This window comes from Gekko japonicus, unplaced genomic scaffold, assembly GCF_001447785.1.
Source record: "Gekko japonicus isolate JY-2015 unplaced genomic scaffold, Gekko_japonicus_V1.1 scaffold203, whole genome shotgun sequence".
In the NCBI taxonomy this organism is placed as follows: domain Eukaryota; kingdom Metazoa; phylum Chordata; class Lepidosauria; order Squamata; family Gekkonidae; genus Gekko; species Gekko japonicus.
Window position 1 is genome coordinate 1,337,833 of NW_015170280.1, and position 24,475 is coordinate 1,362,307.

Consider the following 24,475-nt stretch of genomic DNA (forward strand, 5'->3'; position numbering starts at 1 on the left):
TGGGCTTTCAGACTGTGCAGATTATTCCAGCACAGTTTTCCCATTTCTGCAGGTGTTTCCTCAGTGCACACGTGCACCATTGGGACAGTTTTGATTTCTCTCCAGTTCAAATGCAAATATCAGTGGTACGGTGCAGATTAAGAACTATGCTGCATTTGTTGATTTGTTTAATGGTTTGCCGCAACATTTTTATTTATGTGCTTCATATATACCCTACTTCACTCCCCAGTGAGGAGACAAAGTGCCTTACAACATTCTCCTCTTCTCCATTTTGTCCTCACAACAGCCCTGTGAGGTTGGTTAGGCTGAAAGTGTGTGACTGGCCCAAGGTCACCTAGCAAGCTTCCATGGCAGAGTGGGGACTTGAACTTGGGTCTCCAGATCCTAGTACAACTTTCTGACCACTGTTGGCCGAGGGTGTGAAAATACAGGGCTATTTTATCACAAAACTGTAGCAAATTTGTGTTTCCTTTCCTTTCAAGCCTTGGGCTGCAATTAGAAGTGCAAACCAGAGTTCAAGAGTCATCCCCCCCCCCACAAGGCTACCGATACCTAAAGCAAAGAAATGAGTTCTAGGCTTCCTAATCTGGGTAGGCAGAAGAACTGCTTTTCCTCTCTTCAGCTTGCATGATCAGAAGATATCTTGCTCTATGACAGCATAACTGCCTCAGTGGAAGAAGCTGTACCTTCTGAGTTGCAGACTTTCTGATGGTGTGTCTGCAGTGGAGCATCTATTGCCATCAGCTCTTTGGTCATCGAAAGGACTATGGGAAATAGTCCCTGAAAAAGCAGGAATGGTGCGGCACAGATGAATCTACACTGGGATCGTACACTGCACAAAGACTGACACTGTAGTTCTCCCACCTTCAATACACACCACTTGAGAAACAGGACAGGACAGAGGATGAGTGCAGTGTGGCTGGTGGGAATCTGGCAGAACTGTGTTAAAAAGACACACAAACCACCAAGGCACTATTCCAGCTGTTGCAGGGAACAGAGGAAAAACAACAAGAAGACATTCGAAATGAAGGCAGTGCTTTCTGCCTTTACCTAGATATTTTTAACGCTGTCACATAGCCCCATTTGATTAGCTGTGTGGTATCATGATGTTCTGCAGTGGCTCAAGTGGTTAAGATGCTGAACTGCCGGCTGTGGAAGGTCAGTAGTTCAGCAGTTCGAGACCCGAGTGTGCCGCATGACAGAGTGAGCTCCCGTCTCTAATTCCAGCTCCTGCCAACCTAGCAGTTCGAAAGCAAGAAATTGCAAGTACCTTCAATGGGAAGGTAACAGCGATCCATGCACCTTGGTGTTTAGTCATGCCGGCCACATGACCACGGAAATGTCTTCGGACAGCGCTGGCTCTTCGGCTTTGAAACGGAGTTGAGCACCACAACCCTAGAGTTGGATTTGACTGGCTTTCAAGCAACGGAACCTTTATTTTATTTATTTATTTATTTATTTATTTAATTTTATTTATACCCCGCCCTCCCCGCACGTGGGCTCAGGGCGGCTTACAATATACGGGTGCAATGCAGCACCGTAGTTCCACAATAAAAACACAGTAAAACATTTAAAACAGTTAAATACAATGGGCTACGCCCAAGGATCCCGCGTGACTGACACCCTCTCTCCCTATTGCACATGCCCTTGAGTCCAGAGGGAGGATGCTGTGCCCCCCCCCCCATGTTCATTGGCCACTCAGCCTCATCCAGCGGTGCTGCTATACAGGCCCCTGTTGGTGGTAGTGGTGGTGGCGGCGGCGGCTCCTATTTACCTTTACCATGATGTTATGACACTGACTACATGATCCTAGCTGGCTGGGTTCAGGTAGGAAGATGATGAAAATGGCAGCAACACTGTCAGGGGCAGACTGGGACTAAGCTGAGAAAGTGACTCATGTGGCACTGTCAATACTGGCAGGGGCCACTTGCTTGTGACCATCTAGGGCAGCAGTCTGCCCACAACATTCGCAGTATGTTAGAGCAGCTTGTAGAGAGCAGTTGCCAATCAGGACGTAATTGGCCGGTAAAGAGGTGTGAAAAATGAGAGCATTTGGGGAGAAGATTTGAGGAACATTTTGGGTCCCCCCCCCCCATCAACCCTACCATGCCTGTGATTACACAAGAATCAAGTGTCCAGAAAGACCATATTTAAATCCCAGCTGCCAAATTGCCTGCGCAGATGTGCTCTTAGCTTAAGTCTAAGAACTCAGCCCAGAACGAGGGTTATAGCAACAGCAAATGTGTTAAATTCTGAAACACGAAGGACCATTTCACATCTCATGTGGAGACAAATTTGAGTTAGTCGTTGGTATACACTCAACCAGAAGTAACAGCTGATCGTGGCTCCCTAATGAATGCAGTTATTTGATACAAATGTTTGTTGCATCCATACTTTAAACATGTAAGCGTGAGCAACTGGTTGTATGGGTACCTGGGCCAAATTAACTCCCCCCCCCCTTATGTGAAATTTTACTTAGCTGGCCAGTTGCCTGTCAGACGTTACCCTCTTCTCCCACCCGAGTTTGGAAACCAGGGATCAGATTTTACCAAGTCTCTTTAATACCAGGAAATTGTCCTTTATACTTGCAAAGATTCCATATTCCAGTTATGTGCAGACACTGAGATCAGTGGTAAGACGAACCCAGCAAACTTTACACAATACGTGGGCTAGGCAGGAGGAGTGGCTTCTGAACATTCCTTCTGAACAGCAGTGGAGTTGTGATACAGCAACATCTGTGGATGATTGAGTGAGAGCCCATTGTGATTGATATGTTGAACATTGAAGACCCACTTAAATGCAGAGCGAGAGCTAAAATCCTTATGAGAAAACGAGTTTCTTCAGGGTCCAAAAGCACCTGTTCCTGCAAGGCAGTTGAGCATAAAATGCTTCTTACACCCTTGACTATGTAGGAGTTAATTATCTTGGAAATGAAAAAAATACTTTGGGATGGGGGATTCCAGATCAGCATTCCAATTACTTTTCATTTCAGTTTTGTCCCTTGTTATTATGAAGCCAGTATTTCCTCCATATGGAGAGGAGGACTTGGGCTTTGAATCTTCATAAACAATTAAGACACGCGTAAAATATGTTCTAGTTTGCAAAGGGGGATCTAAAGGAGAGACCAATTTTCCTTCTTATTTTGCGAGCCGTGAAGTGACCAAGTTTGCAAATGGCACTAAATTACTCAGGATGATGAAACCCAAAACATCTGTGCAAGCTCCAAGAAGATCTCTCTGAGCTCAGCAGGCAACAACATGGCAAACAAGGTTTGATGTAAGTAAGTATAAATTCATGTGCTTTTGAAGCAAAAAAACCCCCTCAGCAATTTTTGCACCAGTGTGGTCTGAGTTGCTGGTAATCATCCAAGAAAGATATCTGAGAGCTGTGGTGAGTCTAGCTTGATAATAAACAGCTAATTAGCATGTAGCAGAAATAGGGGGCGGGAGGCAAATTCTGTACAAGGGATCATCAGGAAAGGGATTGTAAGTCAAAAAGGCTGGCATTACAATGACCTTCTGTACAGTAAATCTATAGTATGGCCATGTTTGGGATACTATGTACAGTCCTGCTCATCTGAAAAAGGATGTTGCATTGCTGGGGGAAATGTAGAAAATGGCTACCAAAATGTTCCAGGTGGTTGAAGCATCTTACATACAAGTTTATGCTTTAAGAGTCTGGGACTTTTCCTTTGGACCTCTGGCAGGCGCACATGTTGCTCAGCAGGTAATTTTTGTTGTTACACCTGCCTCCTTCTGGGTTGGGTTGCCATGAGTTTGCCTCTCAGTCCAAAGCCCTTCTTCAATGGGATGACTGGGAAGCCTGTGATGGTGAAGCCAAAGAGGGGGATGGAACACAAGGGCTACGTTGTCTCTATAAATCGCTACATGAGCTTGCAAATACAGAAGAATCAATTGATGGTGCATTATCTGGACACCTTGGTGAAGTTCTGATAAGGTGTAATAATATCCTTGATATAAGGGATATGGAGGAGGAGGAGGAAGAAGATGGAGAAATGTGAGAATAAACTATTTCGGAACCATTTTTAAAGGTGCTCAGTCTTTTTATTTAAAGAAATTACATTATATGCCATGTTTGGGTCATATAGTACATTTGTAAATGAGCCTGCATACTGTATCTGGTGATTAGGAAAAGTTAAAATATTTTTGTTGAGGAAAATGTTCACTATGAAATAAAGATTCCATTTGACTGTTAAAAAAAACAAAACGAGAGTCTGGGGCTTTTCACTTGAGGGAAAAAGATATGGGGGGTCATGGTAGAATTTCATAAAATTACAAAAGTTATGGAGAAAATGGATAGAGAGCTTTCTCTCTATCTCTCATGATATTGTAACTTGGGGGTCACACAGTGAATTGGTGGGGAAGGAAGCTCAAGATAAATATTTCTTCACATAGTGCATAATGAACTTAGTTCATGCCTTGAAATGTAATAGAGGGTCACTATCTCCGGTATTGAAGGGGACTGCACAAATTAATGAGTGATAAATCTTTCAACAGCTAATTTCCAGGATCGCTAAATGAACCCTCCATGTCAGGAGGCAGCACACTGGAACACAGTTGCTAGGGGTTGCAGTCGGGAAGGCCATTGCCTTCTTGTCCTGAACATGGGCTTTCTGGAGGTAGCTGATTGCCCACTGTGAAAAACAGGATGCCCTTGATCTGACTCAGCAAGGCTTTCCTTCTTTTAGTAGCCCTGTTTCACATCTGCAGACTTCCCAGGTGAATGGGAGCAATGGTGCCAATCCACTTTCAAAATAAATAAGTTTTGAAATAGAAGGCCAAGGTAGGGAAATGGCTAAGGGGGGAGAGGGGGAGAGAGAGAGAATATAAGATTAACTCCAAATCTATCACACAGAAACATGCGTCTGCTGAATGCAGTACATGTGTAGTTCATAGTAAGGAAATTTCGATTCTTAGGTCTGCAAAACAGGAATGTGAATGAATTTTCAGTGGATATTTTGAATGCTTTAGACAAGCTTACTGACTTCAGCACATGCATTTATTTATCTATTTGCATTGTTGGGAAGTCTCCCAGTTGTCCACACCAAACATTCCTCTGGGTCCTGGAATGATATGATTATGGCATATTATTGGAGCTGCAGTGGCTCAAGTGGTTAAGACGCTGAACTGCAGGCTGTGGAAGGTCGGTAGATCAGCAGTTCGAGACCCGAGTGTGCCGCATGACACAGTAAAGGTAAAGGTTCCCTTGCTCGAACGCCAGTCGAATCCGACTCTAGGGTTGCGGTGCTCATCTCTGTTTCAAAACCGAAGAGTCAGCGCTGTCCGAAGACGTTTCCGTGGTCATGTGGCCGGCATGACTAAACACCAAGGCGCACGGAACACTGTTACCTTCCCACCGAAGTGGTACCTATTTATCTAGTTGCCTTACAGGTATGGAAAACATATTGTTAGATCATGTGGATGTGATCAACTTGGATACTGAGGAGTAGTGAGCATGCTTTTTACAAGATCCTTCATGGGGCAAATGTGCAGCTGTACATTGCCATCTACAAAATCTGCATCAGATCACAATTAAAGGCACATATGAAGTACAGACGACTTCTATTTTTATAAATAAAACTATGAAACTATGAACGTGTTGTGTATTGCACCTTGATTAAAACTGGGAAGCAGAAGGTGAAGATGCTTCAGGAGCTGGATTCAGTCTGTGAGCCCCCATTGAGCACTAGTTTTGGCCTCTGCTTGCAAAGTGTACTTTGGTTATCATCATAAAATAACAATGGTAGGGGCTTGCCTTGCCCTTGTGGTTTTGAAAGAGAAGATTTTGTAACCGTATGGATTTTACACGCTGAAAAAATATCAGTACATTGTTTCCCAGACTATTCAGTGAATAATGAAGACAGCTAACTGTGTGCTTCCAAAAAAAAAAAAAGATCCTTTATGTTCATTGACAGAATGCAGAATGGACACAAGGAGCCCTCAGTCTTCTAACTCAAAGGGAATGTGACTGAAACCAACCACTCTTTGACATTCATGTTCATCCAGACTTGAAGTCAAACTACTTCTTGTCAAAGAGTCATTGAATCAGATTTGCATTTGCAGTCTGCTTCTTTTCAGTGGGCTTTAGCTCTTTTGCCTGCTATTGTGGTAGTTGCAGGAGTAACACTAGGAATTATAATAAAGTACATGGTTTTTTTCTGAAGAATTTCTTTCCCCCCTCTCACTAATTTATACATGGAATCTAGTCAAGCACAATAGTCCATTCCATTCATGCTCTCTGGTGCTCTCCTCCTTTATTATCTTTCTTGGATGACCATCACCACAATTAGCCTGTGGACTGAATGTTAAATTTCTTGTTTACAGCTGAATGTAGAAAGTTTTTCCCCCCTTTTTTGTGTGTGCAGATATGGCTGTCTATCACTGCAAGTCTGCCCATCTGTTTCTACATTCATAGCTGTGCAGAGGGAACAATTTTCCAGCACGGACTCCAAAAAGGCACATGTTCTTTTTCCATGATCACTCATTTGTGTATGCAACTGGCACTTAGTTGTGCCAGCTGAATTGGTGCATATTGTACTAGGCTATTTACACATGCAGTTAAATGGCTTTGTTTATGCACGTGGTTCCTGTTCAAAATATTGCACAAGGCCCACAGCTATGTCCAAAATTTCTTCAGCATTCTCCAACTTTGATTGTTTTGTGGCACCTGACTTCAGAATATTTTAAAAATACTGAGTTAGCTTGCCTTTGTGCAAAATGGAACATTTGTCCCAAGTACCACCTTGTAGTGTAGAAGACATCTGTCCTAGACAAGCGTGGAAGGAAGAATCCTGCACATCTCTAGCATGCATATGTCATTAAAGTTAGTGCGAAAACACTGGAGCAGAAAATTTGAATATGTCCAGTATCAGAAGTAAACCTAGTCATGTTAGGAAGTCAATCAGATATTTCCATTTGTTTAAATGGGTAACATGTTCTAAGCCCCCTGGCTTCAGTGGACTTAGAAGGGTGTTTAGGATTTGAAATCTCTCCCACATTTCCAATTAGGATGACATTATTAGATTCTGTATTTCTTATCCAAAGGATCCATGTACCCAAATTTTAGTTTAATAGGAGCGAGCGTTCTCATCCTATAACTAATTAACATTTTCACTTGCAGCACTGTACACATGCAGGGAAGTGTGGAAACATAGGTATGTGAATAAGTCAGTTTTTCCTCCTTCGCAGGAAAATAGAGGTTATAGGGAAGGGGACACGAAAACTCTGCTCCCCCACCACCTCCCCTCACCTCACTGTACTCTCTGTTGATTTCAGTGCTCCCCCCCCCCTTAATTTTGGCTAACTGTATAAAATCTGTTATCTGTTCTCTACCCAGTTCTGGTCAGTAGACCTGACATCAGGGGGATTTAAAAACTGGGTTTCTCCAGCCCCTCATGTGACCATCCAGTAATTGTACCACACTGCCTGCCTTGAAATGTGCTTCACAAACAGCAGAGTGCAGACAGGTGACGTGGCAGGGTGAGCGGATTTAGCTCACTCCCTTCACATTCTCTAATGTTGTTTTAACAGTAGACATCCACACACTCTTTACACCTGAATGGAGACAGAGTTGAATGTTGGGACCAACAATGGCTTCTTCTAAATAAGACATTGGGAAGATTTCAAATCCCGAATCAGGTCTTTCAGACAAACATAATCTGATTATTGATCAGCACTAATTTCTCTTACCCTAAAGGTATGCTGGCTCTTCATTTTCAACTATTGTGGGAGTGTTGAGAAGAGTCCTAAGGCTCTCTTTCTCTTTGAGCCAAACTAGACTTTATGGCATCCATGGGGCTGACCTGTGGATGCTGTGCGCCTCCCCCAGGTGCAAGCAAATTCTGTGGCTATGTCCTCTGGTGGGTCTGTGTATTGACTGCTTATTGCAGTGGGGATTTCTTAGCCTCAGAATCCACTCGGCTGAGCCACTGCCTCTGTTTGGAGAAAGTATGCTCTTATTCTCTCCTCTCCATAAACTGTCCTGCCTGTCTACCAGCAGGCACACACAACATCCCTGACTCAGGAGCCTCAAAGAAGAATCTTACACAGACCCAGGATCCATTCTTCTATAGAATTAGTCAGCTCTCCCAAAGGCTGAGATGATTTTAAAAAAACCTGTTAGGAAGTGGAAATGGTGAGGACATATGGAATGATTCTGTTTGGCAGAAAGATTCCAGTTGGTTAATGCTCCTATCACCTATGTACCTCTTCCTTTACTTTGTTTCCTGCTACACACAGCCCAGAAAACCAAAATTAGACTTCAAGATGCCAAAACAACCATCATATCAGTAAGGCCTTCAATCACTTCTGAGTGTTGAAAACGATTCTGTTCACATTTATGCAGGTCCATGTCTACAGTGGGGCATTTTGGGGCCTGGTCCCCTGACTTCCTGCCAAGGCCCCCTAACTTCCATCCAGCCCCCAGGCCCTCTGGTTGTCTCGGCCTCCCAGAGAACTCCCAGCTCTCTGGGCCACCTGGAGGACTCCCCACTGCTGCCCCTTCCCCAAGCGTGGCTTGCTTCCCCGCGTAGGCGAGCAGAGTGCAAATGCTGCAAAAGTGAGTTTTTTAAATTTTATTTTTTTATTTTGTGATGTCAGTGCCCCCTGACTTATTTAAAGGCCCCCTGAATTACAAAATCCTGGCTACAGGCCTGCATTTATATTATTTACTATACTTAAAAGCAAGTGTTTGTTCAGGCTGGGACATAACTAGTAAAGTTTCAACTTTACATCCTTAGTAGTTAGTAATCCTAAATACAAGCTAGAGAAATATATAGGAGGCTGAAATATCAAAGCCCAAGGCCACCCACCTAGTGAGTTTCCTGGTTAAGGAGAAATTTGAATTCTGGTCTTCCCCTTTCAAGTCTGGGACTCTGTTCACTATACATCACACTGGCTCTCTTGCAGTCTCTGTGTGTGCAAATTAGTGCAAGAGTGATTCACAACTGTGTGCTTTGGTCCGGATGTATCTAATGGTTTGAATATAAGGTATATAGAATGGTTTGCCTTCTTAGAAAATGCATAGTTGTCTTTTATTTCCTTAAGTACTGTGGTTTGAGTTTCTTTTCTCATCCCACCTGCTGCTGCCACCACAGCAGACCACACTTTAATTTAATTGTAAAACTACCCCAAAATAGTTGTGGGAAATCAAGACCCATCATAGAAGGTGGGCTGTGAGAAACAGAGAGAAAGCCATGTAAATATTCATAGTGTGAGATGTATTCCATTTCTGTGGCAAGCACCGGCAGTGTTCTCTAATGGTTTTACCACCTGTGAGTTATTTGGATATTCCTCAGATGCAGGTTCTGTCTTCTATTTCTGTCAAGCAGTAAGGGGCATGTTCCCTGATTCTACACTACATTAATTTTCACAGAGTTTCCATTTCGGCCTTTATTGCCTATCTGAAATACCTTTCAAAGCATCCACCATTTGCTAGGGTGGCACATTGCAATGTTTTAATATCAGGGATTTATTTCAAAGCCCATTCAACAGAAGGTGTCAGGGTGGATGGAAGGGGTGGGTGATAACGTAAGACATCCTGAAATAAATTCCAGGAGCACTAAAGAAATAAGACCAGAGATTATGTGCAACATGTAATAAATTCAAACTGTCCCATAAAATAAATATAACTCATTTTGCTTCCACATGGAAGTACTGGAGGGGGTATTGGGTTTCTTCATCCTGCTTTGTTGAATGTAGACTTAAACGTGTTTGAAGTGTATTGATATTGTTTCAGTCCTTTGCTGCATCAATGGAACCATACATAAAAGGTATAGGGGGAAGTAATAAGGACTTCTATTGTTCTGATACTGAAATATAGCCTAGAGAATTTACTTATTTCCTTGCCTTTATAGTTTCCCTATAGGAGTGAATGGCAACTATTAATTTATATCAGCAAAGATATAGGGAGGAGGGAAGTATAGCTTATCCAACTCGCCACAGTTGTAGCTTATATACCGTGACCTATGTAACTCAAGTTCAAACTATTCTTGATTGTGTGGTTCTTTACTTCTTACAACACAGTCTCAAGGTCTGTGTAATGCCTCTCAAAAGTGGGAAAACATCTTTGTGAGGGGGACAATTTTGAGTGAATAAAGAGTTAAGCAGCCTCTACCCCTGTTACTTTTTGTGATATTAATTGTAATATCTGAAGCTGCTTGTAGTGTGAAAAGTGACTGCTGGGGAAAGAACAATGTAAGTATGTCATTTAGGTGCTCAGAGATTCCCATTTTATTGAATGGGAGAGATCCATCACTGACCTCAGTGTCCTACTAAGGCAGTGGGGAGGGCATACTTGCTATAGCCGTATCCCAGATAGCTGTTCGTTTAACCTGCGTGACAAAACTAAATGGAAGCCACTGGCAACTGAGTCTTTGTATCTGTAAATTCCTGCTGTTCATTTCCATAATGCACAATGTCAACTCACATTCCATTTCTGAGACTCATTGTATAGGTACTGAATGGGGTTATCAACTAACAGAAAGTTTAGCCTATTAATAACCTGCCTTTTAACTAGTTAATTATCTGAATTTATCTGTGTTTAGATTCTAAAGCCTCTTAAAAATCAATTATTTGGATCCAGCAGAAATTCCCATTGCCAAAATTTCCACCAACTCTTCCTCCCACTGCATTCAGTCCCCCCCCAAAAAAAGTAGTTCAAATAGCCCCCAGAGGGACCTGCCAAACAGCATGAAAGGGGAGTCAGAGGTATGCAGTGGGAGGGGGGAAATTTGCAAAAAATGCTCTCCCTTTCCGTCTGCAGATACCCTTGGCTAAATCCACCCCAATATAAATGTCTGGGGTTTTTTCCATTCCAAGTTAAATTAGCATACCAAAACAGGCTAGAAATAAAAAATGTAATCCCATAATTTGTAGCCCCACCAACTGAAATTAGCCCTTCTCTAATACAATTATGCCATGCTGGTTAATCAGCTAAATTTATACCAATTAGGACTTGCAGTGTCTAAGATTCAAATCCTCAAGTTCAAAGTGCAGCTGCATTTCTGATTATTTTCCATTTCATTTTTGGAAGCAAGCATGCAGCTATGTATTTTTCCATATGGTTGATATCAAAGAGAAATTATGAGAACAGCAGCAATTTGTTACCAGGAAATTTGAGGTGCTACATAACATCTATTTCTGTACTTTTCAGCTACAGAAAACAGTGCTGTTGATTGATGCATATACTTTATCCATGGGATAAGGAGCACTGTTATACTCTATTTTATTTTACTTGAGCCTTTTGCGGGAAGGCAGAGCAATAAATAAATAAATAATGCTTACCCAGATTTAAGGGGGGAAATTGATTAGGGATTTTTCTGTGATTTGTTGCTCGGTGGTGTCTTCCTCCCCACTTGTATTACAACACTGTTCCTCCAAAGAGTTTAGGACAGCATACGTATCTTTTCCTTCTGTCATCCTCAAAGTGACTTTGTAAGATAGGCTACGCTGAGAGAAAGTGGCTAGCTCACTTCATGGGAGAGTAGAGCTCTGAATCTGGGTCTGTTTCAGTGCAGTCCTAGGAATTTGGGGAGGGACTGTGGCTCAGTTGGTAGGGCATCTACTTGGCATGCAGAAGGTCCCAGGTTCAATCCCCAGCATCTCCAATTAAGAAGGACCAGGCAGTAGGTGATGTGAAAGACCTCTGTCTGATACACTGGAGAGCCACTGCTAGTCTGAGTAGACAGAACTGATTTTGACGAACCGAGGGTCTGATTCAGTAGAAGGCAGCTTCATGTGAATTACATCCACCTAAGCCTGTTGATCTGAAAGGGTGTAATGCTGTTTAGGATTGGCCTGTCACATCCAATCTGAAGCTCTGACCTCCACACACTTCTCACTGCTATGCCACTTTTAGTGATATATATAATTCATTTATCTTCACTTACAGCAGCTGTGGACATTACAAACAAGCATTGCTGCCTATCTGCCTTCCATGGTCACCTGGTGGCACTTGTTTTCATTACTCAAAGAGGACTTTGCTTAGGAAAGTCACAGGTTGGCTGGATTTGTACCTACAACCTCTGAAAGGTTTCTAGGCAATTTTTTCTTCAGATGTTACCAATGATCACAACCAGATCAAGTGGGGAAGAAATTGCACAGACAGTGGTACTGTTTGTTCATTAACATCCAAATGGGGTGGTGGTGTTGTTTTAATGAAGATCCAGAAATTAAAAACTTCAGCAAGATTAGAAAAGTGAGTTTACTTCTGAGGAACTTTATAACTTTAGGTCCATTTTGATGCAACCTGCAAACCTTATTTTTCTTCATTCTGTTTTATTGCTGCCTTTTCTACCAGACTTGGCACACCAGGCACTGTGATCCTGGCCAGTGATCAGTGCTGACATTCATTAATATACAACTTTTATATCCCACCTTTCTGCCAAATCAGGACCACAAAAGTACCTAACAATTAAAACAGCATAATAAAAATACATTATAACGCTGGTTAAAAGCCCGAGCTAAAATTACATGTATGTAACAAAGTACAGCAAATTAAAGCACAAGGCAGGAAGGAGGGATGCCAAATGCAATAGTGACAAGGAAGTCTTCATTTGCTGACATAAGACAGTGTTAGAAGGAGTCAGATGAATATTCCTGGGGAGGGAATTCCATACTTTTGACATCACAACCAAGGAAGTCCTCTCATGGGTTGTCAAGGTCACCCAAAGCAGGGCCACAGAGGATAGGTGTAGTGGTCAGGTAGGTTTGTACAGGGATAGGCAGTCCTTAAAATATGCTGTTCCCAAGCTGTATAGTGCTTTAAAGGTCAAGACCAGCAGCTTGCATTGGGCCTGGAAACAAATAGGGAGCCAGTGTAGACAGACCAAGACAGAAGTGGTACAGTTCCCACGAGCCTCTCCAGTCAGCTTCCTGGCTGCTGTGTTGTGTACCAGTTAAAGCTACTGTTAGAGAATAAGCTTGATATTTGCTTTATGAACTATTTATTGCTACACACAATGGACTGTGCACACACACACAGGCTCAGAAAGCTGTACACCTGTTGTGATGCCACACACAGAGAGGGTGCCTGCACATACCTTACATGTAAATAAGGTTTCAGCTACACAGATAACCAGCCTGGTGAAGAAGCACAAATCTCCATTATTGTGAACAATGGAACAACAACCTCATGAGGAAACAGCCCCCATGACAGAGCTTCTTGTAGTCACCTACTACCCATCGTCTGCTTTGTTCCTGAGTTGGAATTTCCTGCCATATGGACATTTGGTTATCAATGGAATGGCCAGCTTCATCAACATTACAATGGAGCATCCTGATGCCTAAGTTTCACACCTGTCCAGATGCCATACTTTGAGTAAGGTTTTAGGTTACAATATTGGCCACCCCTTCAGGTAACCTCCCCTTTCCCACATGCAACCAATAGGATTGTTTTTGGGACGGACTAACAGGTAGGTGGGTCAAGAGGTTGGCACAGTTACTACCCATCTCTTGAACCCACTAGAAAAGGAGAGAAACAGTCACCTGACTCCTCCTAGCTAGCATTCCACCCAAGACAACCCCTGTCTGCTTTTACCCCTCTTAAGTCCCACTTGCTATCCCCAACCCTTGCCTCTACTGCTCACGCGTTCCGGCTGGTTCTGGTCGTGTGTGAATTCCCTTTGTTTTCCATTTCTTCCCCTCCATTCTTTATTGGAACAACCAAGCTGCAAGACAGATAAGTATCACCCACCATCACCCCTACCTGCTAATGCAAAAGTGCTTATTTCTTACTGTAAATCTTAGAAACTTGATTGAATGTGTGAGTGCATCAGTATTGTTTGTATGAGATATATTTTTAAGTAAAAGACATCTATTTTAACCACAACAGCCTCGAATCCTTTACTGGTAACCCTTGGTGGGAACAGGACCTTGGTATAAACTGGCAAGAACCCATATAAATTGCCAATTGCTGTAAATAAAGCAATTTGGCTAACACTTCCTAATACCTTTCAAGGGCAGCCCCACATAAAGTGCACTGTAGTAATCTAATCTATATGTTACCAATGCATGCACCACAGTGGCCAGATCTTTACTATCCAGGGAAAGGCTGTAAGATGGCTAATGAGTCAAAGCTCATAGTATGCCTCCCTGGATACTGTCACCACCAGCTTATCTGGCAGTAGCCCCAGGTCCAGTAGCACCCCCAAGCTATGAATCTCAAGCCACTCCTTCTACCAGCACTTCCATCTTGTTGGGATTAAGCTTTGATTTATTAGCTTTTATCCATCCCAAAACTGCCTCCAGGAACTGTTCCATGTTTTCTACAGCCTCCCTGGGATTACCTGGAAGAGCAAGGAAGAGCTGAGTGCCATCTGCATATTGGTGATAAGCAAACCTGAATCTCCAGATGACCTCACCCAGCACCTTCATACAGATGTTAAAGAGCATGAGGGATAAGATGGAACCAAAGGCCAAGGAGCTGAGCAGCAGTCACCTAGCATTCACCCAGCACCACCATCTGAGACCTATCCTCACAATGGACTGAAACCACTAAAAAATGGGGCTTCCCCCGTTCCAATTACAAAAGGTGATTGAGAAGGATACTGTCATCAGTGGTATCAAAAACCGGTCCACTTTGCTGGAAAAACTGGTAATATCAGCAATTATATACATTGTTGGTGGAGCTGGGACCCCATCCCGAAATTTTGGCTTGAGATAGCATGCCATATTAGCACAATACCCTTGACAGATATTCACTTTTCCTCTGAACTGATGCTGCTGAACTCCTGGGATGACTCAGTATGTTCTTCCATAATTTTGGATCTTGCCATTTTTCTTCATTGAATGTGTACGTATGAAAGTCTCCAATTTGCCCAATTTGGACAAATTAATTGAGAGGGTGGTGGCAATTCAGTTGCAGGGTTTTTTGGATGACACCTCTGCATTCGATCCCTTCCAGTCCGGTTTCCGACCAGGCCATGGGATGGAGATGGCAGTGGACGACCTTCATGGACGACCTTCTGAGGCATCTGGATCAGGGTGGTTTGGCAGTATTGCTGCTGTTGGACCTGTTGGTGGCATTCGATACGGTCGTCCACCAGCTACTGATCCTCCGCCTCACTGACACTGGGATCCAGGGGTCTGCCTTGCAGTGGCTTACCTCGTTCCTTCAGGGTCGGGGACAAAGGGTGATGTTAGAGAAACAGCTGTCCCAAAGGCACCTGCTAATCTGTGGAGTGCCCCAAGAGCAGTACTTTCCCCGATGTTATTTAACCTCTACATGCGCCCCCTTGCCCAGATTGCCCGGGGACATGGGCTGAGATGTCACCAATACACGGACAATATCCAGCTCTATCTGTTGTTGGGCTGCCAGTCTGAATCTAGTCCGGAAGATCTGGACCTGGCATTGCAAGCTGTGGCTGGTTGGCTTAGACTGAGCCAACTAAAATTGAATCCAATGAAGATGAAGGTCCTGTGCATGAGTTGGAGCGGCCCAAGGGTAGGGATCCCACTCCTGACCTTCAATGGGGCGCCATTGGTGCCAGCGTCAGAGGTTAGGAGTTTGGGAGTGCTCTTGGATGCCTCCCTAATGATAGAGGCCCAGGTAGCAGCCACTGCGAAGTCAGCCTTTTATCATCTTCAGCTGATTAGGCAGTTGGTTCCCTTCCTCGAAGGCAATGACTTGGCGACAGTGTTCCATTTGATGGTCACCTCGAGATTGGATTCCTGTAATACTCTCTGCATGGGGCTGCCCTTGTCTCAAATCTGGAAGCTGCAGCTGGTGCAGAATGAGGTGGCCAGGCCACTGTTGGGTCTTCCCATATGGGAGCACATCCAGCCTGTGCTAAAAGCAATGCACTGGCTGCCGATAGCATACCGAGTTCAATTCAAGGTGCTGGTTCTTACCTTTAAAGCCCTTTATGGTCAGGGGCCTACATACTTGAGGGTCTGCCTTCCTCCACATGTTCCACAAAGAGCACTATGTTCAGAGTCCCAGAATCATTTGGCCTTCCCGGGCCCCCATGGGCCAGGGTCTTCTCAGTGGCGGCTCCATACTGGTGGAATGAGCTCCTGGAAGGCATCTGGGCCCTGCGGGACCTTTTACAGTTCTGCAGGGCCTGCAAGACAGAGCTTGATTAGTGAGCCGCACAGGACTGAGGCCCTGACCCCAACATGAATACCACCATCGACAGCCTGTATACGCCAATATGACCCAGACTGAGTTGCCTGCCGCCTGTACCTCTATGCTACTGATGGCTCACCATTGCCATATGACATGCACTAGCACTTTATGTAGTGTTTTTATACTTTTTATATTTATATTTTATTCAATTCTCTGTAGTGGTTAAGTTTGGTGTAGTCGTTAAGTGCGTGGACTCTAATCTGGGAGAACTGGGTTTGATTCCCCACTCCTCCATTTGCAGCTGCTGGATGACCTTGGGCAAGCCATAGTTCTGTCAGAGCTGTCCTTGAAGGGCAGTTTCTGTCAGAGCTCCTTCAGCCCCACCTACCTCACAGGGTGTCTGTTGTGGGGAGGGGAAGGGGAAGGAGTTTGTAAGCCGCTCTGAGACTCCAAGTGAAGAGCGGGGTATGAATCCAGTCTCCTCCTCCTCCTCCTCCTCCTCTGAATGGAATTTTATGTGAGCCACCCTGAGCCTGCTTTTGGGGGGAGGGGGGATATAAAATAAATAAATAAATAACATTTTCTAATAAAGATAATAGTTTTTAAAAGCTGCTGATAGATCCAGGAGAATCAACAGGGTCACACTCTCCCTGACTGTCTTCCAGCATGGACATCCACCAGGAGACTCAGGCTGCTTCAGTCCAGTATCCAGGCCTGAAGCCAGACTGGAAAGGATCCTCTTCATCGAGGAAACATTGACACTGTCAGTCCACCATCTGCTCAGTTACCTTGCACAAGAGTGGTACATTTCAAATTGGTTGATAGTTATTCGTATGTGTCCAGGGTAGATTTCTTTAGAAGTGGATGCACCACAGTCTGTTTCATGATCTACGTGACAGGAGGGAAGTTTGCATGGTGTAGCCCCGTCTTATTAGATCTCAGAAGCTAAGCATGTTCAGTACTTGGATGGGAGACTGCCAAGGAAGACTCTACAGGGTAATGGCAAACGACCTCTGCTTCTCACTTACCTTAAAAACCTCTTGCTGGGATTGTCAGTTGCAAGCTGAGAAAACTTATCTACAGACCCGTAGCTAGTGCGGGAGCCCGGGGGCCCTGGAGCCCGTCTCCCCATGATTTTAATAGGCTCCCCTCCCTGATCCTTGCTCCCCCTCCCTCCCCGAGCATGCCTCCATGCGGTGGTGGGGCCGGCAGCACTGCTTCTTGCTTCAGGAAGTAGAGGAGAATGAGGAAGCGGCAGCGGCAGCCGCCCTAGAGTGGTATGCGAGCGAGCCGACAAGGATGGGCAACCCAAGGAGCCGGAGCCTGGTCTGTGGGCGAGGGAGGGGTGACTGGGCGGCTGAGCCTGGCCTCGCCATGCAGGTGTCTTGCCTTGTACACCTGCCGAGGACTCCCCAGCTTGTCACCTTCTTCGGCTGGCCGCTCCACCTTTGTCTGCACCAAGGGTGCACCAGGGCGGAGCCACCCCCGAGCTCAGCGGAGGCCCTCCTCAAGCCTGGGCCATGCCACAGCGGCCGGCAAGGAGCCAGGTGGAGGTCTGGGGACAGGCAGGGCTTGGGCAGGCCCATGGCTGGAGACTCTCGGCTCCCTGGGCACTCAGTGCTACGCTGGCCAGGTGGCGCCTAACCTCGCCTGGCGGGCATCGGACCAGGGGAATGGGTGGGTGGCTGCCGGGTAGGTGGTGAAGTAGAACCGGCTCTCCCACCTCCGCTGAGCCGGAGTGGGTCGTCACTCCCCCAGCAGTCCCCTGTGGCGCATCAGCCGCCTCCTGGAGCGAAGCCAAAAAGCCACTCAAGTGCCTTGGCCAGAAAACTGGCCTTGGTTGGCTCCTAGAGTTTTGCGCCTCTGGGGCAACATACCCAGTGTTTGCTCCTTTTACCTGGATGCTGCGTCAGTGGAAAGCTTGTCACAGGCCTCCTCTGATCTTTGCAAAATGCAAATGGAGGTGCTATTGAGGGTGGCAATGGGCCTGGGCCATGGGCTAACTTTGGGGGCCCAGCAGGCATCCCACCCACCTGTCCTCTGGAGCTGGTCCTTGGCTGAGCTGCCTTAAAAAGATCACGAGTTTGTCTTTTTCAGCTGTCCGCTTGCTTTAAAAGGGTGTGAGAGAGGAGAGCTTGCTTGTTTTCATCGTTCTTCCTGTGCACTCCCCCCAATTTCTCCCTGGCCCAGTTCATGATCTTCCTTGGTGTTGGGAAGTGCCATTGAGTCACAGCTGACTTATGGTGACCTTGTAGGGTTTTCATGGCAACAGACATTCAGGGTAATATATATGAGGAATATAATCAATTAGTGTGTGATTATATGCTTTGCATTGTGTATAATGGTACTTCGTATTGGCTTTAGGTATAATTTAGTTGTTATTTAGAAGTATGAGCATGGCATGGCAGTACCACACAGACATATAATGGCATGCCCCCTGAGAAAAACATTGCCCCCCAGCAAAACGTTGTTAGCTACGGGGCTGCTTATCTATGTATTGAACTCACCACTTAGTATAGGCAGCATTTGACTGTTAGATGCCTACTCGTGTCCACATGCCTTTCTTCTAGATCCTTTTGTAACTTTCTCCTTAATCCTGACTTGTATATGTAGCCTTCCACTGAACTGTGATGGTCTGATTCTGGATATGTGGCCTGTTGAAGTTACAGGGTTGGGATGCTTTGCATTTTTTCCGATTGTGAGTTTTCATGGAGATACAGCTTTTTCCCATTTTGGTTTGAAAATTTCTTTTACAAATTCGATGGACTAAAATGAGAATATAGCCAGAATCTTGTTGTTTATATTTGGAACTCTCAGCATACACTGTAATGGTTGTTTTTATACTGGCAATACAAACGTTAAAACAGAGGACCACAAAGAATGGTTGTAGTTTGTACTGCTTTATTTTTAGTATCCTGCTCCTCTGTCCCTTTCCTTAATTGGGGAGTGACAGATACAGCCAATGAAATCCCTGCAGCACTGACTTATCTTGTGGAGTAAACACTGTTGACTAGTATTGAAACTACTAAACTAAGTTTCTAGCAGGTAGAGATTCTCCATCCGGCAAGCACAACATTGGAGGCATTTTGCTTGGAGACAAGCAGAGTTCCTTGTTGGGTAACACCAGTTCCATTGCTGAAAAGCTGCAGGCATGTTGCAGGAGTCTCACCTAGTCTGTTTTGCAAAGTCTGTTCGTGTGTATCCTATTTCCCTTGTTTTCCTTTGCAATAGATATGCATGTCTTTTGCAGTGCTCAAATGCATATCTCCTAGAAATGGTATTTATCCCAACCACAGCAAGACCAGGCTTTAGCAGCAAGACTATCCCCACTACTTTCCATTCTGTAAGCATGGTGATGTTTCTCACGATGCCAAAAAACACATCAAGTTGCTTTAAAAGCAGATCCCTCTGTTCCCTTGTACTTTCCTAATATGCTTCCTGTAGGCTCACTCCTTTTCTTTAAGGACAAGGTGCTCCCTGCCCCATTTTGGCTAACAGAACCCACAAAAGTTGGCGATAATTTTAAATTCTTTTAAAAAATGTGTGCTTCCAGTCAGTGTCCGAGCCATTTCCTCTGATAAAGCCATTTGTGATACATTGGAAGGCATGGCTAAGGACAACCCATCATGAACTTTTGGATCATCTATTTGGTATGAATGAAATTCACGCAAATCGGCAACAGAGCGTCCTTACACACAGACACAAGCACGCACTGTAGCCCTTTCTCCTATTTTTTCTTTCTCCTCCCCTTATAACCCCTTGGATGTATATATTTTATGTGACTGAATGGGGGTGAGAGGTAGATGTTGATTTTTATAAGGCGTTGTTATAAAATGTTATGGTGAAGACAACGTGCAGATTGTTGAACTGATACAGTGTCAGCTACATGACCTGCCAAGCACCCCTGCTTAGCCTTTTAAAGTGAAATGAGTGAGCTCACCTTTGGCTGTGTTTCTCCAAGGATGGAGCTCTGAGATGCTATTGTTATCTTAGCAACATTAGGTGACTTTATAATGGGCCGAGGCTGATAATGTTACAGAATCTAATTTCAGTAGATACGTAAGCACTAATTAAAAAAGAAAGAAAGTCTTAGAGGGCAGAACTCTAGTGGGAATGAGTTTAACAACATAGATGCATCTAATTACCTTTAAATAGAGGCTTGTGTTTATGTAAAGCAATAGTAAATTAATTCTATGTGTTTATGTAGTCCAAACAAGTTCAAAAGGCATTATGAAGAGAGAAAGTTTAGAGCACACAAGAACCTGCCTAATCCTGGATCAGGCGATTGGTTTATCAAGGTCAGGATTGTTTGCTCTGGCTGGTAGTGGTTCCCCGCGATTTCAGACAAAGGTTTTTAATAAGGCTGCACAGTACAAAATGGTTTCACAAACTTATTTGGATAAATTATTGGGACTTGTGGTCTTTACTGCTGTATGTAGCATATTGTAAGTAGGATCCTATTATGTAATTTCTGTACTGCTTAATGTGTTGTTAATAGTTATGCTATGCTCCTGTTCTTTCTGGTGGTTCCAATTTTCTAATATCCTAGTGCATTAGTTATTGAATATCCCATTTTGTTGATTGTACTAACTCACTGTGTATAATCTGCCTTGAGTCCATGTGAGAAAGGTGGACTATAAATAATGTAAATAAATAAATGTATCACCTACGAAGTAGTCCTCTTTTAAAAACTGGAGATGCCAGGAATTGAACCTGGGACCTTCTACACACTCTACCACTTAGCCACAGCTTATCCCTATGTGGTGGTGGTGGAAAGTTCCATCAAGTCACAGGCTCGAAGCCAACTTATGGCAACCCTCATGTGGTTTTCAAGGCAAGAGGTGGTTTACTGTTGTCTGTGTCTGAGTAGCAACCCTAGTATTCTTTGGTGGTCTCCCACCCAAGTACTAACCAGGCCTAAACTCTGCTTAGCTTTCAAGATCTGGTGTGATTGGGCCAGCCTGGGCCATCCAGGCCAGGGCTATCCCTCTGTAGCATAGTTTTATGCTAAGAGATGTGAAAGAAGGGTAATGTATTTAAAAAGTCTACTGGTGTTCTAAGGAAGCAGGCAAAAGAAAAATCTGTCAGAATGGCCCTGTGTTGTTCCCCTCATATAGGGCTGTCATTAGAAATGAAGACACTGGTGCTGAGCTTCTAATCAGATGTATACAACATAGAGTATAAGACTTACATTGGGTGTAAGGCTAGAGTGTTGTAGACAATATGTCCATATTTTGCCAAAAAGGGATTTCAGTGTAGGGTGAGTCACCATTATTTGCCAATCCTGGTGATTGCTGGGAACTGGAGCAACTGAAATATGATCCCAACCAAAGACCCATTGCCAAGAGAAAAACAGGTTTGTCATCAGGAAGTTAAAGACCCACAAGATGAGCAAGCTGCTGCGGCTTCTGAGTACAGTTAGCTAGCTGCTGTAATTGTGTTTTCTCTCCTGTGGTATTTTTGTCTGAAACCACACACAAATCTTTTTTTGTAGAGATAGAAAGTGCTTTATCATGTCTGGAGCTTCTTCTGGAATCGGCAGCATTCTTGTGGGTATGCAACGTGTGCCGTAAGGCATTTTCTGCAGCTTTCTGGAGGGTGACTCTTACATTTTACTGGCAGGAGAGAAAGATAAAATAACTGCTAGGAATAATCATGCTGGTGGATTGTGAGCCATCGCAATTTGGAGCTAGCTGTTCTCAAAAGCCTTTTACAAACTCAAAACATTTCAATTTAGATTTTTTGTAAAGGTTAAATTCTCAGTTTTGTAATCTGCCTTTCCTCTCTAAGCAGCAGGGGGAACAGATCCTTATTCACATGTTAATGTGAGTTGACTGTAATAAGCACTGAAAGACAGTGAACATGCAAATGAAGAAAGTATGGAGGATGTGGATGCTTTGATAGTGCCAGAAGGGGACTTTAGACTAGGGATGCTCAAACACCTGCCTGTTTAGCTCACTTCCCATTTGCCGGTGGTTATCACATATCCAATCAAATGTTTAACCTGCTGGTGTGTGTTCGCAGGAATTGGCTATTTGCAGCTGTCTGCAGCTGACTCCCAGCTGATGAAGGATTAGCTTTTGATCTCCTATTTGGGGAAATTTTGCTGTGTGCCTGGCACACTTTATAGTCGCCATTCTGAATAAGTTTTATTGAATGTAAAGTATGTTTTTAATGTTTGTATTGATTGTTTTAGATGAGTTGTTTTACTGTATGTTGTTGTATGCCGCCCTGAGCCGCTTCGGCGGGAGGGCGGGATAAAAATCAAATAAATAAATAAATAATAAATAAATAAATTTTACATGGGGGAATCAGAAGCCCACTCCCAGCTGGTCACCTGGAGGTCGGGTACTTCTGAGCTCTCATCATGGAAACTTTGCTTAGACTTACTGAGTTGCAGCAAAATTAGGGGGTTGAAAAGAAGCCCAGCAGATTTCTATTCTCCTCTTCCCCACCCCAAACTGTCACTTTGGCTGCAGAACCAAGGAATCCTCTCCCATTTACAATGCAGAGATTAAAAAGCATTACTTCTGTCACCATCCAGGTTGGAGAGGGAGAAGAGAAAGGCGCTGTTTCTCCTCTCTCTCTTGCAACTTCACTAAAATACACACTAAATAATCTACTTTCAGTCCACTGTCAAACTGGATTTTTACTCTGTGAACTGGCAAAATCCAGTTGGAAGGTGCATTGAAAGTGGATTAAAAGTGGATTATTTAGTGTGTGTGACCGCAGCTTGTGTTTTGCTGAGGAGACAAGGCAAGAGCCCAACTCGCAGCTGATTCCCCAATCAACTGTGAATCAGTTTCTGACCAACAAGCAGCTGCAAACTTATTTAGGAGCTGTTCAAGTTGCTCAAGACAACCTGAACATATCCCTGATCAGCTCACCATCTGATCATGAGTGCTGAACAAGGTAAATTCAAGTTTGGAACAGGTTCAGTGAGAAAGTCATGCATCCCTACTTGGAACATCACTCTGTCAGTATGCACAACTACCATGATCTAAGCATGCTGTCAAGGAAGAAAGTGAATTGAAACCTTTTTGTACATTGTATGGTTACTGTGTCTAGACTCCACGTCAATTTTCTTGCATAGCCCTGAATCTGAGAATACGTACATTGTCATGACCCATATACATTCTACTTTACCAATGTTATCTTCTCATGCTCATGTACTGATTGAGCAGTGTTCATGCCGTTAGTTTGCACACATTCTCCAAACCTTCATATTAATGTTTACAATTACTGGGGTGTATGTGCATTTTGTAGTGGACTCACATTAACCACAGAATGTACCAGAATGTCATCCTTCATGGTTGTAGCCTGTTTGGTGACTTCAGTAGCCTGAAAGGTTCTGTGTTAGAAAAGTAAACTGATTTGTTCCGCTCCTCTCTTGTCCATTATAATCAATTTAAATGTGTCGATCCTGGCTGATGCCATTTGTGAATCTTGCACTTAGGATGCTTGAGCTGCCAACTGAAGTAATTCTCCTTCCTTTTTTGGGTGTGCAGAAATGGGCATATGCCAGTTAGAAGCTGGATTGAGTTTACTAATGTATTCTGCAGAACAGTGTGGCACTTCTTGCTTACCATGATGTGCACAAGCATGTTGATGTGATCTCAGAATAGACTCTCAGCAGACGCCTTTGACATGCATTTTTGTCACAGCCAATTTACTCCTCAGTTTAATGCTACCAGAGTTTTGAGTACTGGAAATGTGAATTGACGAGTCAACCCAGGGCCCCTGCAAGATGTCAATCATTTTGTTCGTTGCTCCTGCCAGATCAGCCCTGAACTTTGAAAGAGCTATGAGACCATGAAAGGGTGTTCTTCAAGTAGCTTGTCAGGAAATATGGAGCAGGATAGGAGTGGGGAGCTGGCAGGTGGGTCTTTGTTAGGGCTGCCAATTCCTAGCCTGAGAAAATGTTTGTGTTTCTTAATAGCTGCTTGTCAAGAAGGGGTTCAGCTGTTGTGACAATTGTAATAGGTGAAATGGCACCAGCTGGACCAGTTCTGGTCACACTTCAGTTTCAGGCCAGGAGTTAGCTCTCCTAGTTGCCAGGGTCTTTTGGGAAGGTGTTAGAGGGGCAGTGGCCTGAAAGCAGTTCAGCAGAGACTTGCAGTGAGTCAGGTGGAGCTGAACCTAAGGGGCAAGTTACTCAGACTGAAGAGGCAAGGTAAAGTCAACCTCTGAACAGGGGCAGATGGAATCCTGTTAACTGTGTCACATGATCTGTGTTGGGCTGGAAGCTGCAGGGCCACCTTTTAGCCATCTGCAGTGGTAGCTCTGCAATGCAGAAGAAATCAGGTTAGTTCTTTGCTTGGCTCACAAGCCGCCATGGAGGAAACTGAACCCCACTGCCAACATCCTTGGTTCAGCCTCTAGTCTCCAT

At 44.1% G+C, this 24,475-nt stretch overlaps 1 pseudogene; it reads left to right on the plus strand.

The window, feature by feature from the left end:
- Positions 1–3,770: 3,770 nt before the first annotated feature.
- Positions 3,771–4,021, plus strand: LOC107115967 (annotated as a pseudogene).
- Positions 4,022–24,475: the final 20,454 nt, after the last annotated feature.